Source organism: Sinocyclocheilus anshuiensis, unplaced genomic scaffold (assembly GCF_001515605.1).
Source record: "Sinocyclocheilus anshuiensis isolate Anshui unplaced genomic scaffold, SAMN03320099.WGS_v1.1 scaffold333, whole genome shotgun sequence".
Lineage (NCBI taxonomy): Eukaryota > Metazoa > Chordata > Actinopteri > Cypriniformes > Cyprinidae > Sinocyclocheilus > Sinocyclocheilus anshuiensis.
This window is the reverse complement of record NW_015539871.1, coordinates 639,324-654,132: the sequence shown is the minus strand read 5'-3', so window position 1 is coordinate 654,132 and position 14,809 is coordinate 639,324. Positions and strand designations below refer to the sequence as shown.

Below are 14,809 nucleotides of genomic sequence, written 5' to 3'. Positions count from 1 at the left end.
GTAATAACGAGATGTGTTCTCGTTAAAACTACATCTTTTCTGGTAATAACAGAGGTTTTCTCGTTAAAACGACATCTTTTCTGGTAATAACGACATGTTTTCTCGTTAAAACGACATGTTTTCTCGTAATAACAGAGGTTTTCTCGTTAAAACAACATCTTTTCTGGTAATAACGAGATGTTTTCTCGTTAAAACGACATGTTTTCTCGTTAAAACGACATGTTTTCTCGTTAAAACGACATATTTTCTCGTAATAACAGAGGTTTTCTCGTTAAAACGGCATCTTTTCTGGTAATAACGAGATGTTTTCTCGTTAAAACGAGATGTTTTCTCGTTAAAACGACATCTTTTCTCGTAATAACGAGATGTTTTCTCGTTAAAACGAGGTTTTCTCATTAAAACGACGTTTTCTCGTTAAAACGACATTTTCTCGTAATAACAACATTTTCTCGTAATAACAGAGGTTTTCTCGTTAAAACGACATCTTTTCTGGTAATAACGAGATGTTTTCTCGTTAAAACGACATGTTTTCTCGTAATAACGAGATGTTTTCTCGTTAAAACGACATGTTTTCTCGTAATGACGAGATGTTTTCTCATTAAAACGACATGTTTTCTCGTTAAAACGAGATGTTTTCTCATTAAAACGACGTTTTCTCGTTAAAACGACGTTTTCTCGTTAAAACGACATTTTCTCGTAATAGTTAAAACGACATGTTTTCTCGTAATGACGAGATGTTTTCTCATTAAAACGACATGTTTTCTCGTTAAAACGACATATTTTCTCATAATAACAGAGGTTTTCTCGTTAAAACGACGTTTTCTCGTTAAAACGACATCTTTTCTCATAATAACGAGATGTGTTCTCGTTAAAACTACATCTTTTCTGGTAATAACAGAGGTTTTCTCGTTAAAACTACATCTTTTCTGGTAATAACGAGATGTGTTCTCGTTAAAACTACATCTTTTCTGGTAATAACAGAGGTTTTCTCGTTAAATAATAATAATAATAATAATAATAATAATAATAATAATTATTATTATTATTATTATTTCGTTCTGTTTGAAAACGGGCAAACGAAAATTAAGCTAGGTTTTTCTTAGGCCTATTTTTGTTCCTGGGTAAATAAATGAGCTTATGCTTTAATATTTGTTTCACATGTATCGGCAAGTACCAAAAATAAAAGTATCGGTATCGGGCGAGTACTGGAAAAAGTGGTATCGGTGCATCCCTAATAACCATATTTGATTACCGCGATTTGAACAATTGAGGATGAATTAATACTATCCAGCATAAAGCACAGTTTTAAGTGACAGTCTCACGTGCGCACAGCACGCAGAGTAGTTTTGGAGAAGCTGGGAGGTTTTAAAAGAGTGCCAAGGGAATTATACAAATGAATAGATTAATGAATTAATTATATGAATGTACCTCTGAAGGTTCTGACTGTCTTCAGAAACGATTAGATGGCATTTTGTTTTCATCTTCGCTCCATGTAATGCCTAAAGAAAGTGATCTTAATCGCAATACTGCTTTGTCCCCGGAGGTTACGGGAAAGAGCTCTAATTCAGCTTTTCCATAAGCGCCACCTGCTGTCAGTGAGTGGATTTACAGACACTTATATTTACATTCAGTCTGTGTGCAGTTTCTGTCTGGGCCAAAAACGGACCGAATTTGCATGCCCTGCTGTAAATTTTGACCGGTTGATGAAAATAATAATAATAATAATAATAATAATAATAATAATAATTATTATTATTATTATTATTTCGTTCTGTTTGAAAACGGGCAAACGAAAATTAAGCTAGGTTTTTCTTAGGCCTATTTTTGTTCCTGGGTAAATAAATGAGCTTATGCTTTAATATTTGTTTCACATGCGTGGGCAGCTTTGATACGTTAGTCTGATTATATATTAATTATGTATTAGTCGCACCCTGTTATTTTACGAAAGCAATTTGTAACGTTTTGTTGTTATTGTGGAAGTATAGAAAATAAAGCAGACATTTCTTTCCTCTGTTATCACAGTGTAGCCTAAGGGATCTAAGGGCGCCGGTGCCGCCGAACCGAGAAGAGCAGTGTTGTGCTTTATATGAGATGTATATTTGCAAGAAATATAGCCTATACAACAGCCAGACAGTTTGAAGAAACGTTATTGTGACTAATTTGCAGAGCGGTACATGAGATGAACTCTTATTCTGTGTGATGAGATAGGCAGTAAAAACAGGTTGAGAGAAAAGTGGCGTTTTTAGGGCCGCCCACGCACAAATAGCAAGCTCATTTTTTAACCCACGAACAAAATATATGAAAAATCTAGTTTCATTTTCGTTTGCCCGTTTGCCAAACAGAACAAAATAATAATAATAATAATAATAATTATTATTATTATTATTATCCTATTAGAAAATCTCTTTATTTCTTTTTTTTTCTTCGTATTTCGATTTGTTGTTAAATCAAACTTCAGTCATTCAAATAAAGAAATATTAAGCCCAGAGTCGATTATTCAAAAATAACTGTTTTGATCTGATCATAGCCTAAACGAGTCATGGGTCTGAGTGCAGTTATTGGATAGCATTATATTGTAGACAGATTGGAGATTAATCCTAATAAACATGCCGCTTCAATTAAAAGCATTACATTAAAATACATTTAAAACAGTGTATTTCAATAATTTCAGCAGCGTGCAGATCCTCGTTTATGTCAGACTGTGGCGACAGCAGCGCGGACAGTCTCTTAGCTCGCTCACATAATGTACCATATAGCCTATCTATAATAACGGGAAAACATGTCGTTTTTATGACATAATATGTCGTTATTACGAGAAAAAATATGTCGTTTTAACAAGAAAAGATGTCGTTTTAACGAGATAATTATATTGTTTTTACGACATAACATCTCGTTTTTACGAGAAAAGATGCCGTTTTAACGAGAAAACATCTGTTATTACAAGAAAAGATGTCGTTTTAACGAGATAATTATATTGTTTTTACGACATAACATCTCGTTTTTACGAGAAAAGATGCCGTTTTAACGAGAAAACATCTGTTATTACAAGAAAAGATGTCGTTTTAACGAGAAAACATCTTGTTTTTACGAGAAAATATGTCGTTTTAATGAGAAAACATCTTGTTATTACGAGAAACGATGTAGTTTTAACGAGAAAACATCTCGTTATTACGACATAATTGAGTGGAAAAAATTATATGTGTGTGGCAGCAATGCGTCACCGTAAGATGAAACGATTTCATTTTGAGAACATTATTAAAGACCAGATAACTCTGAATAAACATTTTATTAATATTACTGGAAGAACGTTTGTTCATAACTTTGAGAGAACCTTGCCAGAACATTAGCCAAACGAGTGTGTTTTCCATTTGCTTTTCTAATGGTATTATTGTGACTTCTCGTTGAACATTAAAACTAGTTTTTGTTCTGTTACTAGTAACAATTGGATCAACAATCTGCAAGCAAAGAGATGAAAATGAACAAAACAACAGCTTTGATGGGATGTGGCAGTACACAAAATCCAGTTAACAACCACTGCATAGTCCCCACTCTAAATTTTTTTCAATAATCCATTATCGCTAGATGTACATAACAATATGGAATAAAAAATAGTTACCACTGCAGTTTCTTTGCAACTTTAATCATTACCATTATGCAAAAAATGTTTTACATTGTTAGTGGTATTTTTCAACATCATAGGCAAAACACAAAATACAATATGTCATCACTTAATGTTGTACAGTTAATGAATGATGTCCATCTGTTTTGCCAGAGAAATCCCAGTTTAACAGCTGTACAGCCCCAACAGTAGGCACATTCATACTGTAATTGTTCTACAGTTTCATTTCTGTGTTAGTAGCCTTCTTTGTTTGGCTGTTCAGAGTTCAACATCCTCTTTGAATAAAGACATTCAGTGGAAGTGCAAGATGTGTTTGTTTGGGAGAACTGTCAAATCTCTCTTTACCCGATTAATGTTTTGCCATATCTCAGGTAGTAGGTGGTTCTGCATCATTACGCTTTAATGATGTAGCTTCAGCTGTACACTTCAAATTATAGTGGTCTGATAGTTTACTGTAATTCCTGTCATTTACAACTGCAGTCATCAGCGACTGTAAAATAAGATTTAATGCATAACTCTTCACAATCTGCATAGTGAATAATTAGCCCTACTTGATCTGAAATCTGTATGGCACAAAAACTGAGACCAAGGAATCAGATTAGTGTTACATTTATGAACTAATTTGTTTGACATCTTCTGAAGAAGGCTTGTTTATGTAAAACCCATTGGCATGTGGCTAAAGTTGAAATTGAAATTGATTACCAAGGTGTTGCTATGCCGTTTCTAAGGTGTTATGAGGGATTTTAAAATGTTGATTTCTCTATGACCTTTCTGGTCTCTATATGGATCAGGTCATTTATTTTTGGCCACTAGTTTTATGTTTTAGCATTAAAAAAGTGATATTGTCCCAAAGTGTAAATGATTTTCGTATGTGTGGTATGGTTTCTGTGGGTCTTCAATGACCCTTCCACAAATTAAGGCCATACAAATATTATCCCATAATCTAGATAATAGTAATTCCAGTCAAACTGAACAAAACCAGAAATGGATTTTTATAATCTCATATATATATATATATATATTTTTTTTTTTTTTTTAATTAATTTTTTTTTTTTTTTTGACATGTAGCCTCACCAAAGCCTATCTCCTAGTGTGGCAGTTGTTTTTCATTTTATTGTTTTGTAACCCCATGCTGTGCCCACTAGAAGGTCTGCAGTTAGTTTATTTTTTTTAAATGTTATGGTAGTACGCTTTTGTTTTGGTGGATATTTTCCATTGTCTTTCTAAATGGCTCAACAATAATGTTTTGTTTCCTGCTGCAGTGGTTAAAATTTGTACTTGCTCTGTTGACATTTCCATGGACCCTAAGGCAAAATAAAAATGTTTTGCTCATTTTACAACTTATTTTCATTTAAAGTGACATAAAGTGTATTTTAAATGAACATTTTATGATTTCATGAGTAACTCTAATCAGACCTGTTATTTTATACTGATTGAGTCAAGTCATGAGATCACATGACTGACCTAAATACTCAATTTAAAACAGGAACCCCTCCAATATTTGGACACTTTCACTAGTTAAATAAATTATGGCTGACCTTGTATAGTGCATTTCTATCAGTAGCTGTTGCATCCACATTGCTATTATTTATGTACACGTTTAAATTTATATGGCGCATTTAAACCGACTTTTAATGCAGCGATGCAGGTTTTACAGCATGCATGAATGGGTGCCGTCGGAATGTGAGTCCAAACAGCTGATAAAAACAGCACAACAATCCACAAGTAATCCACACCATTCTGAATGAAAAGCTGCATGTTTAATTTTAGGTGAACTATTCCTTTAACACGACTATCTCAATATAGAAAACTGTTGGTATATCGAATATAGTTCACTTATTAGACTGTAATGTAATTTGATTGGGATGATCAGATATATCATCTTCTTTCTGGTTTATTCTAGCACATAGTCTGTTTGCACACTTGCTGCTCATATACAATAAGCCCTATGTTTTAGTCTGAACCTACAGTCTACAGATGACCAGTGCAGTAGTGCTGGTTATGAACACATTATTGAATATGGATGGAAGCAGCACATTTCAACCACCTACAGGTTTTTTGATAGTAGAAATGCAAGAGCATCCAAATGCATGAAATGAAATTCAGATATTCAGCATTGATGCTGCTCAGTGTCAACCTGTTAGTTTGGAGGCGCAAGCCAGCATTTAAATTATGGATATAAGTGGTGTTGAATATTGCATTTTTAATAATATTTTGGCTATTACACAGGTTTTGTTCCCTGCTTGCATAGGCATCCACACTGCCTTGGCTGGTCTTCAATAGTCTATTTCTAAAACAAAGTTCACTTGTCATTAGTTGACATCATTGTTTAAACATATTTGTATGGCTGATAAGAGCTGGGCAGGCAAGAGCTTGTTTATAATCTTGTCCTATTTTTCCAAAGGCTCTATTCTGACTGTATGCAACAAATCACTGTATGAATTAAATGCATCTGGTGTCGTGTCAGTGGCTCTTTTTAAGACCGAGATTGCACAGGAAAGCTCAACTGAACCCTCAAGAATGAATACAGGAAGTTTTAGGTGGGATTTTCCCACATAAGCAGCACACCAGGATCAGAGTAACTTAGTAATCAGATGTCAACATGGATCAGGGCTAGGTGTGTGTGATAGCATGAGTTATGTGAACCTGGCGAAATGATTCATTGCTGTTGTATATACAAGTTACTGTAAGTTTCTTTTTCTTTTTTTAATGGATTAAGGAAACAATTCTTATAGGGGTGCTCCGATCAGGATTTTTGAGCATATATCCATATCGATCACCGATACCGATCTTTTTAAAGCCTTCTTTTTATCATTTATAACTATTTATAGTGATACTCCAATCAGGATTTTTAGACATTTATTCAGGGCCTGAATTTCATTTTTGAAAATGGGGGGGAATTCCCCTCTTAGGTGACTCTTGTGGAGAAGCAGCTTTCACACAGGAGTCCACTACTGATCTGTGGCTGTTTACCACAAACACAACATTTATCCATTATTTTGATTTCAAATCCAAACATTGTCACTGAAAATGCTTTATCAGCATTCCAATTCTTTTTTTTACACAGTACAGTAATACAATCTTTCACAGACATGTTTAAACACAATAAATATACGCAACACATTATTCAATGCTTTTTACTTTTGCATTTACTTCTAGATTTATATATTAAGTTGCTCAAGCAAGTGGCAAAACATTTAAACTACTTTTCTTACGTTATCACAAACTTACCATTGACAGAAATAGTCAGCTCTACTGCCTTTCCTTTTGCATTTAAATCTTTATTACAAGCAATCCTGCGGTTCATAAAGAACTTTGTTTTTCTACCTCCACGAGTGCCATCTATTATTGTATCTAAAATTGTATCTAAAAATCTACCTCACCTCACCTTCAGCATTATAATTATTTCACCCGCGCCGGACAGAGACTGAGACGGTGCTGCTGCATGTCCCAAACCTCTCACAGCAGCGCCATCGGCTTGAGATCTGTTTTTTGAGATCGGCCTTTTAGAGACCGCCGATCAATCATCCCAACGTGATTATCGGCCGATAATGATTGGTAGCCGATCAATCGGAGTACCCCTACTATCTTAAAGTAGTAGCAAAAAAAATGTAGTAATTTGTGTTGTTTTTAATATTCATTAAACAATACCTCTGTTGACTCAAATTTAAAGGGTTTTCTTCTTAATGGGGCGCGGACTGTATGTGGCTGAGTTCTGATTGGTTGAATGTTTTTGTCTAAAGGTGAACGCTGGCAGTAAGGCAGAGACGGCCTCTCTTCAGCCTGGTGACATCATCATGGAGATTAATGGACTCAATACTGGCGAGATGCTCAACGTAGAGGCACAAAACAAAATCAAGAGCTGCACGACTCAGCTGCAACTTCTCGTAGAAAGGTGAGGGTGCCTTTATTTTCTTTATCTACATTGTTTGTCTTTTAGAGATGGATGCAAGTGCATTAGTACCAGTGGTGGAAAGAGTACTGAAAAAATATACTCAAGTAAAAGTACCATTACCTTCCAAAAAATGTAGTGTGAGTAGAGTAAAAGTACTTGTCCAAAAAACTACTTGAGTAAGAGTAAAAGAGTAGCCTATTTAAAAGTACTCACGAGTATTGAGTAGTGAGTACTGAGCTGTGGATTCTACCCCTCATAATAAATGCTGTACACTGCAATTGAGACATTTTAAAAACGTTGTTCATTCTATAATTCACATTATCTTATTTGTCATAAAGAATGAAGAGTATCTATCATCCAGCAGTTTTAATTTTGACTGCCAACTCTTTAAAATACATCAAAACAGCACGGAAACAGTATTCAGTTGAAGAAAAGATGAAAGTTATTCTCAGTACAATCATCCCCATTTAAATCATAAAGTTTGAAAAAATAGATTTAAAATCATGTGTAAGGCCACTGATAGGTGACTCTTGTGAGAGGGGAAGCAGCTTTCACACAGGAGTCCGCTACTGATCCGTGGCTGTTTACCACAAACACAACATTTATCCATTATTTTGATTTCAAATCCAAACATTGTCACTGAAAATGCTTTATCAGCATTCCAATTCTTTTTTTTACACAGTACAGTAATACAATCTTTCACAGACATGTTTAAACACAATAAATATACGCAACACATTATTCAATGCTTTTTACTTTTGCATTTACTTCTAGATTTATATATTAAGTTGCTCAAGCAAGTGGCAAAACATTTAAACTACTTTTCTTACGTTATCACAAACTTACCATTGACAGAAATAGTCAGCTCTACTGCCTTTCCTTTTGCATTTAAATCTTTATTACAAGCAATCCTGCGGTTCATAAAGAACTTTGTTTTTCTACCTCCACGAGTGCCATCTATTATTGTATCTAAAATTGTATCTAAAAATCTACCTCACCTCACCTTCAGCATTATAATTATTTCACCCGCGCCGGACAGAGACTGAGACGGTGCTGCTGCATGTCCCAAACCTCTCACAGCAGCGCCATCGGCTTGAGATCTGTTTTTTGAGATCGGCCTTTTAGAGACCGCCGATCAATCATCCCAACGTGATTATCGGCCGATTGTGATTGGTAGCCGATCAATCAGAGCACACCTATTATGTACACATGCAGGTATTATATGGAAAAAATAAATAAAAAAATTAGATTCAAAGTTCCAGCATAGAAGGATGTTGGTACAATATACATGCAATTATTATTTGTGCATGCGACAGTGTGACAAAACAAATGTTGTTATTGTCTATTTATCTTTTCGTTGTCTATATTCTCTAGGTTGTATATCAGTGTAATATAAATTGTGTTCAGTAGTGTTTAGTACAAGCCGTGAGTGAAATAGGTGACTTGTCAGACTTCCAATAAGGACAAATCATGGAAGCCTGTTTAGCAGGAGCATTTGTAACCCTAAGAGCTAAATTGTTGGGTGTTTTATGAACACCAGTCTTTGTGATTATGACTGCGGACACAAAGCATGGCAAGACTTTATTAGTGAAGAACAATAGTGGGTGGAAACCTGATAATGACCTTCAAACTTTAAGAATTATTGTGTCCAAACAACACAGAACTACTTTTAAATTGTATTAAAAATTGCTTTATTTGGCATTGAAAACTGACTGAGCAAAAAGATTAGAGCTGTATGTTTCTAGAGGTCAAACAGCAGTTATTTTTCTCCAAGCATAAATGCAAAGAAACACAAACAAAAATGGTTTCAGGATCACCCTAGATATGCTTTCTTTTCTTGAATTTGGTTAATTTTCTCTGCAAATGACAGAGAGTAGTGTTAAAGCATAAATATATTTTCAGCACAAATTAAAATCAGAAACCGACTGTGAAATCAGGGCCTCACGCTATGCAGAGAACACACAGATCTCTGGCTGGCAGAGAATGTGCGATTTATGCGAAAACAGCAGTTCCTCTTCACAGAAATGAGATTAACCGGCAGATGTGTTTACACAAGACTTCAGCTCACTTACAGCCACATATATTATTGATTGTGTGCTATCGAACCGAGAGCCCACTCCTGGAGAGGAACATCACTGTGACGAGGCTGATCTCTGTTTATTACTCACATTAGCGAGTGCTCCCACGGTCAGTACGCAAAGTAATGGTTTTACTGCAGATGGTTGCGAGCAGACACTACTAGAGAAAAATACTTTTTTAAAACTGCGGACTGTATGACTGAATCTCATTTTGCATTTTAGGATTAGTGCGTCATAAAATGTTATCTTCCATAAACTGTTGTGCAACAGACGTCTCTTTAGACTTTTTCCAGTGTGTTTTTTCACCCTTATGCCTTTTTCTTTATTATTACTTTTATTGCGATACTGGCTATTATTATGGCCATTTTCTCACAAAAAAGTTTCTTGTGGCTTCAGAAGACTTATGATACTTTATGGTGTTTTTGTACCTGTTGTGAAGCTTGAAAGTGTCAGTCAAGTTCTGTTAAGTAATAATACTTTAATTTTGGAGTAATTCATTTAGCTATATGCTGAGGCTTACATGCAAATGTCGATATGAGGACAATCAATTATATTTCATGAAGTCATATATATGTAATAGCTCTTCCGGATTGTCTGATTGTGCTGTAGCTGTTACGTTCTCAACATTTTGTTTTGGCACAATGATTACGTGTTAGGATAGAAGTCTCCTCTCCAATCACAATCCAACATGTCCCTGTGAAAATAAGGCGTTCCCAGTCGTGGGAGAGCATTTCTTCTCTTCCCGTCCTCTCTCATACAGGAAGTTCTGATTGGACAGAGACGTAGTATTAATTCTTTATGTGAAACACTATTGTTGAAATGTTGCTGCCACTCCCACAGAAAATATTTTATGAGCATCCTTTATCTGTCTGTCAAAATATCTATCTATCTATCTGTCTATCTGTCTGTCTGTCTGTCTGTCTAGGTAGATACATAGTATACTATACAAAGCAGTATTTAAATATACAGTTTAAGATGGTTCACTATGCTTTTTGTCTTGGACACCCTGGTGATGTAAAAAAAAAAAAAGTGTTTCACCTCAAGCACCCTGATGTAACCAGTGTTACTTCACTCTCTCAGATGGCAGTTATATGAACTTTCCCACCCGAGGGGAAGAGGCCTTCTCAGCGTTTCACTGTGCCAGGCAGGCGGTTTAAGTGACTATTAACTGTGATGTTAAAAGCTCGTCCTTTCCTGAGGTGCTGCGCCTGATGGATGGGTTCATTTCAAGTTTTTGGCTTTCTATCTCGTAGGCCTGCAGAAAGAAATGTCCTGGCATCAGATCAGATGCGAAGGTTAGGAGAGCGAAACAAAACAGAGAGGGCAGAATTTTCTCATATTCAGAGTTTTGATTGGATTTCTGTTAATAGAGAGGCAAATGTTTATTTTGTGTTCTCAAGTACTCAAAACTCATCTTCCAATTTTTTCATAGTTTGTTTCAGATTGAGGTCTCATTGAAAGTTCTTGCATCAAGGCCTTTTTGACATGTATGTGCATAGTTGTTACTGGGTATGGACAAACTGTCAACTATTCTGCTAGTAGTGAGTTTAATATGTTTTTTTTTTTAAAGCATTATTGCATTTAAAAGGAGATGCAGCTTCTCTGACAGTGTTTTAACATGCTGATAGTATGCTCTATTTTAGCCTACTAAAAATCAGCATGATTTGACGTCAAATGATCTCTTGTAAAACACTGCTTGTGTACAAATCTACCACTGCAGTGTTCCTGTAATTATGTCGAATCTACAGGTGCATGTATGAGGTGTTGTGGAGAGATAATAAGACAGCATTTTGCTTTGTGGTGTGTTACTTGCTCCCGGGTATCTGCCAGTAAATGTTTTGCTTCAGTAAATGGTTGCAGTAGGAAAAAAAGCCCAACAACTTTGATCCTGTGAACTAGATGTTTTACATTCACAATGTTCTTAATGCAACCGCTAGTCCATTAGTCTAAATACTTGGGTTACATTGAAGTTCATTGTGTGCCACTCAGTATTGGAGACTTTCTCATGAGAGCTTTGATAGTTTTGTGCAATAAAAGGTTATACTACTACTTTCACAACTTTGGGGTCAGTAAGATTTTATTTATTTATTTATTTATTTTTAAAGAAATTAAAATGAATTTTATTCAACAAGGACATATTAAATTGATCAAAAGAGACAGTTAAGACATTTATAATGTTACACAAGATTTCCATTTCAAATAAATGCTGTTCTTTTGAACTTTATCAACGAATCCTGAAAAAATGCATCACTGCTTTCACAAAAATATGAAGCAGCACAACTGTATTCAACATTGATAATAATAGGAAATGTTTCTTGAGCAGCAAATCAGCATATTAGAATGATTTCTGAAGGATCATGTGACACTGAAGACTGGAGTAATGATGCTGGAAATTCAGCGTTATCGTCACAGGAATAAATTACATTTTAAAATATATTCAAATAGAATACTGTTATTTTAAATGTTAATAATATTTCACAATATTACAGTTTTTGCTGTATTTCTGATCAAAGAACCATAAGAGAATTTTTCAAAAACATTTAAATCTTAATCTATAGCCTGGTTTTCAGTCAATTATGAAAATGTGTAGTTGTGCACACATCCCTAGTTTTTGCTAAATGTTGATTTCAGTGTGAAATGTTTTCAAGTTGAACAAAATTCAAGTCACGCAATTCTGTTTTCATGATCATTCATCTCTGGTACTTGTGGCCCAGCTAGTTGGCATGTTATTCTGGAATGGATGACATTTAGGAGTCTGTGTAGAGCGTTCCTGTTTTTGTGACCTTTTATTGAAACTGCATTGATGAATCAGTTCTTGAAAAGCTAGAATAGGAAACCGATCCCACCCATGAAAAAAAAAAACACAGACCATTGTTGCTGTTGTTATTTTTATTGTTTTGTTGATTTTTACCTGCAAAGGAAAGGGTCTCATTGGTCAGAGCTGTTCCATTGATCATGCCGCATTGTCTTTATTCTCTGGGGAGGAAGAAGGTCAGAGCGCTTGGGCTGTGAAACTCTTTCACAAACCGCTGTATTTTAACTCCAGTACCCTGTAGGAAATTACACTTCTGAGAGAACATTGAGTCTGTGACTGTCTTTTCTCAGATGTTTGATGTACGGACCTGCATGTCCATTGAAGTAGTACTGAAAACAGATAAATTACTTAATCTTATTCTTATTAAGCACAATTCTTCTGTGCACATAAATAAAAAAAATATTTGTAAACTTTCAGAAAATGTAATCTACCTCTAAAATTAATGCTATTTTGGTATTAGACTGAAAAAAAATTAACATTTTAAAATGATTGGTTTTATTCAAGTCAAAAATATTATTTAACATCACTTAACCAACCTATGCACATCACTTTACACCAACATTATTTCATTTCATGGATTAAATTGGGTAGAAATAGCTCTTTAATAGTGGTTCAACGGATCACAAATCTCACAGTTCGGATCACATTACGGTTTTTGACCCACGGATCGGATCATTTTTCGGATCAGCAAGAAAAGAAAAATATTTCAATTTAACTTGCTTTCCATTTATTACTTAAAGGAAAGTACTTCTTTGATACCACAGCAAATACTACTAGATTAACTAAGAAAGTTTAAACATGATTAAAGAGACAAGAGAACAGCCAGTAAAAATAAGAACAAATACACAAATTACAAGCATAGATAAATACAAAAGAATATGTTACAAATAAAATAAGGTTGGTAGTATTCAAATACAGAAATTTAATAATTAGGGAAAATAACACTGCATAGTGTTCACTGTATAAATTAAATATAGATTTTTATCACAGCTGTTTTGTTGTTTGATGATAATTAATGACAGCAGCAGTATTTATAGGCCGCTGTCCCTTTAAGGCCTGATGCACGGATCCGATATAATGAAAGTATTTTAATTATTTTATTTATTATTTTTACATTTAAACGCATAGTAGTGTAATGGTATTTTAGGGCAATATTCTGTAAAGATGCACCAGATGGTGCCAATTATGTGTAGATCCAAAAATGAGAACCAGTTAAGTAGAGAAGTGTGAATTTATAAACAAAAATACTTGTATTGGACTTTCTGTAGTGATTTTTATTTATATTTTTGGTCTGCATATGGATAATAAAAGTCATCTCATTGGCCAGAAGTTGTTGATACCAGTGTGATAGTAGAATCCCTCTCATAAAGGCCATTGAGAGCTCAACAATAGTGCTGAATACAGTGTGGGTGCGTTATTCAGACCCATCAGCACTTCTGAGACGGCAGCTGACATCATCACTTCATTGTCATCAGGCCATGTGCAGCTACTCTGTTTTCCTCATTGGTTTACCATTGAACGTGTTTGAAATAGCAACAATATCGTGCATATTCATTACCGTGATATACCGCATTACCGAATACCGGGCACAAGTCTAGATGGGTATTTTGTCATAATTTTATGTGTATGTGTCTGTTCAGGATTCAGAAGAGGATTCAGTTCGGTGTTCACGCGCCGTCTGAAACGTGTGTGCGTGCTTCATGTGTGTGCGGCTGCGTGTCCGTACGGATCACGGATCAACTACGATCCGTTTAACCACTACTCTTTAATGTAATAATTGCAGGTTACCACTTTTTACAGTGTATTGAAATAATATTTGTAACAAAGTTCGTAGTGGGAAGAAGGAAGTGACTCAGGTCGGCGGTTTGGAGACTCGTGGCTCTTTTATTTCTTTCCTTAAAGTTCAACAAAACACAAACGGGGCGCTTCCAGCGCGTTCTCAATCTGCCCAGGGCATAAACTCAGTTCAGTCGGTTCTCCTCCTCCGGCTAAGGGATGGCCACGAGTCCCAGTCTCTCTCTCCCCACCACGTTCTCCAGTCTGCCTTTTATCCGGTCTCTCCAGGCTAATTACTGCAATGAGACACAGGTGTTCATCATTTTGCACTTGACCTACTTACTCACCGCTCATCTCCCGTCCCTCTCTCCCGCTGCAGACTTCGCTGAACCACGCCCCCCTCGCCACATACCCCCACCGCCCGACTCAGGCCGGTCATGGCGGTCATTTCTGGAGAGGAAGTCGGCTACCGCCATCTGTGCACCTGGCCTGTGGACCACCTTGAACTTAAAGGGTTGTAATGCCAGATACCAACGGGTGATCCGCGCGTTGGTATCCTTCATGCGGTGGAGCCACTGCAGGGGCGCGTGGTCCGAACAGAGAGTGAATTCCCGTCCCAAGAGACA

The 14,809-nt window shown here is 35.8% G+C and overlaps 1 protein-coding gene across 3 annotated transcripts in view; it reads left to right on the top strand.

The window, feature by feature from the left end:
* Window positions 1–14,809, top strand: part of sh3gl3a (SH3-domain GRB2-like 3a) — a 43,855-nt gene that overhangs the window by 1,212 nt on the left and 27,834 nt on the right. The gene's annotated exons all lie outside the window — the stretch shown is intronic.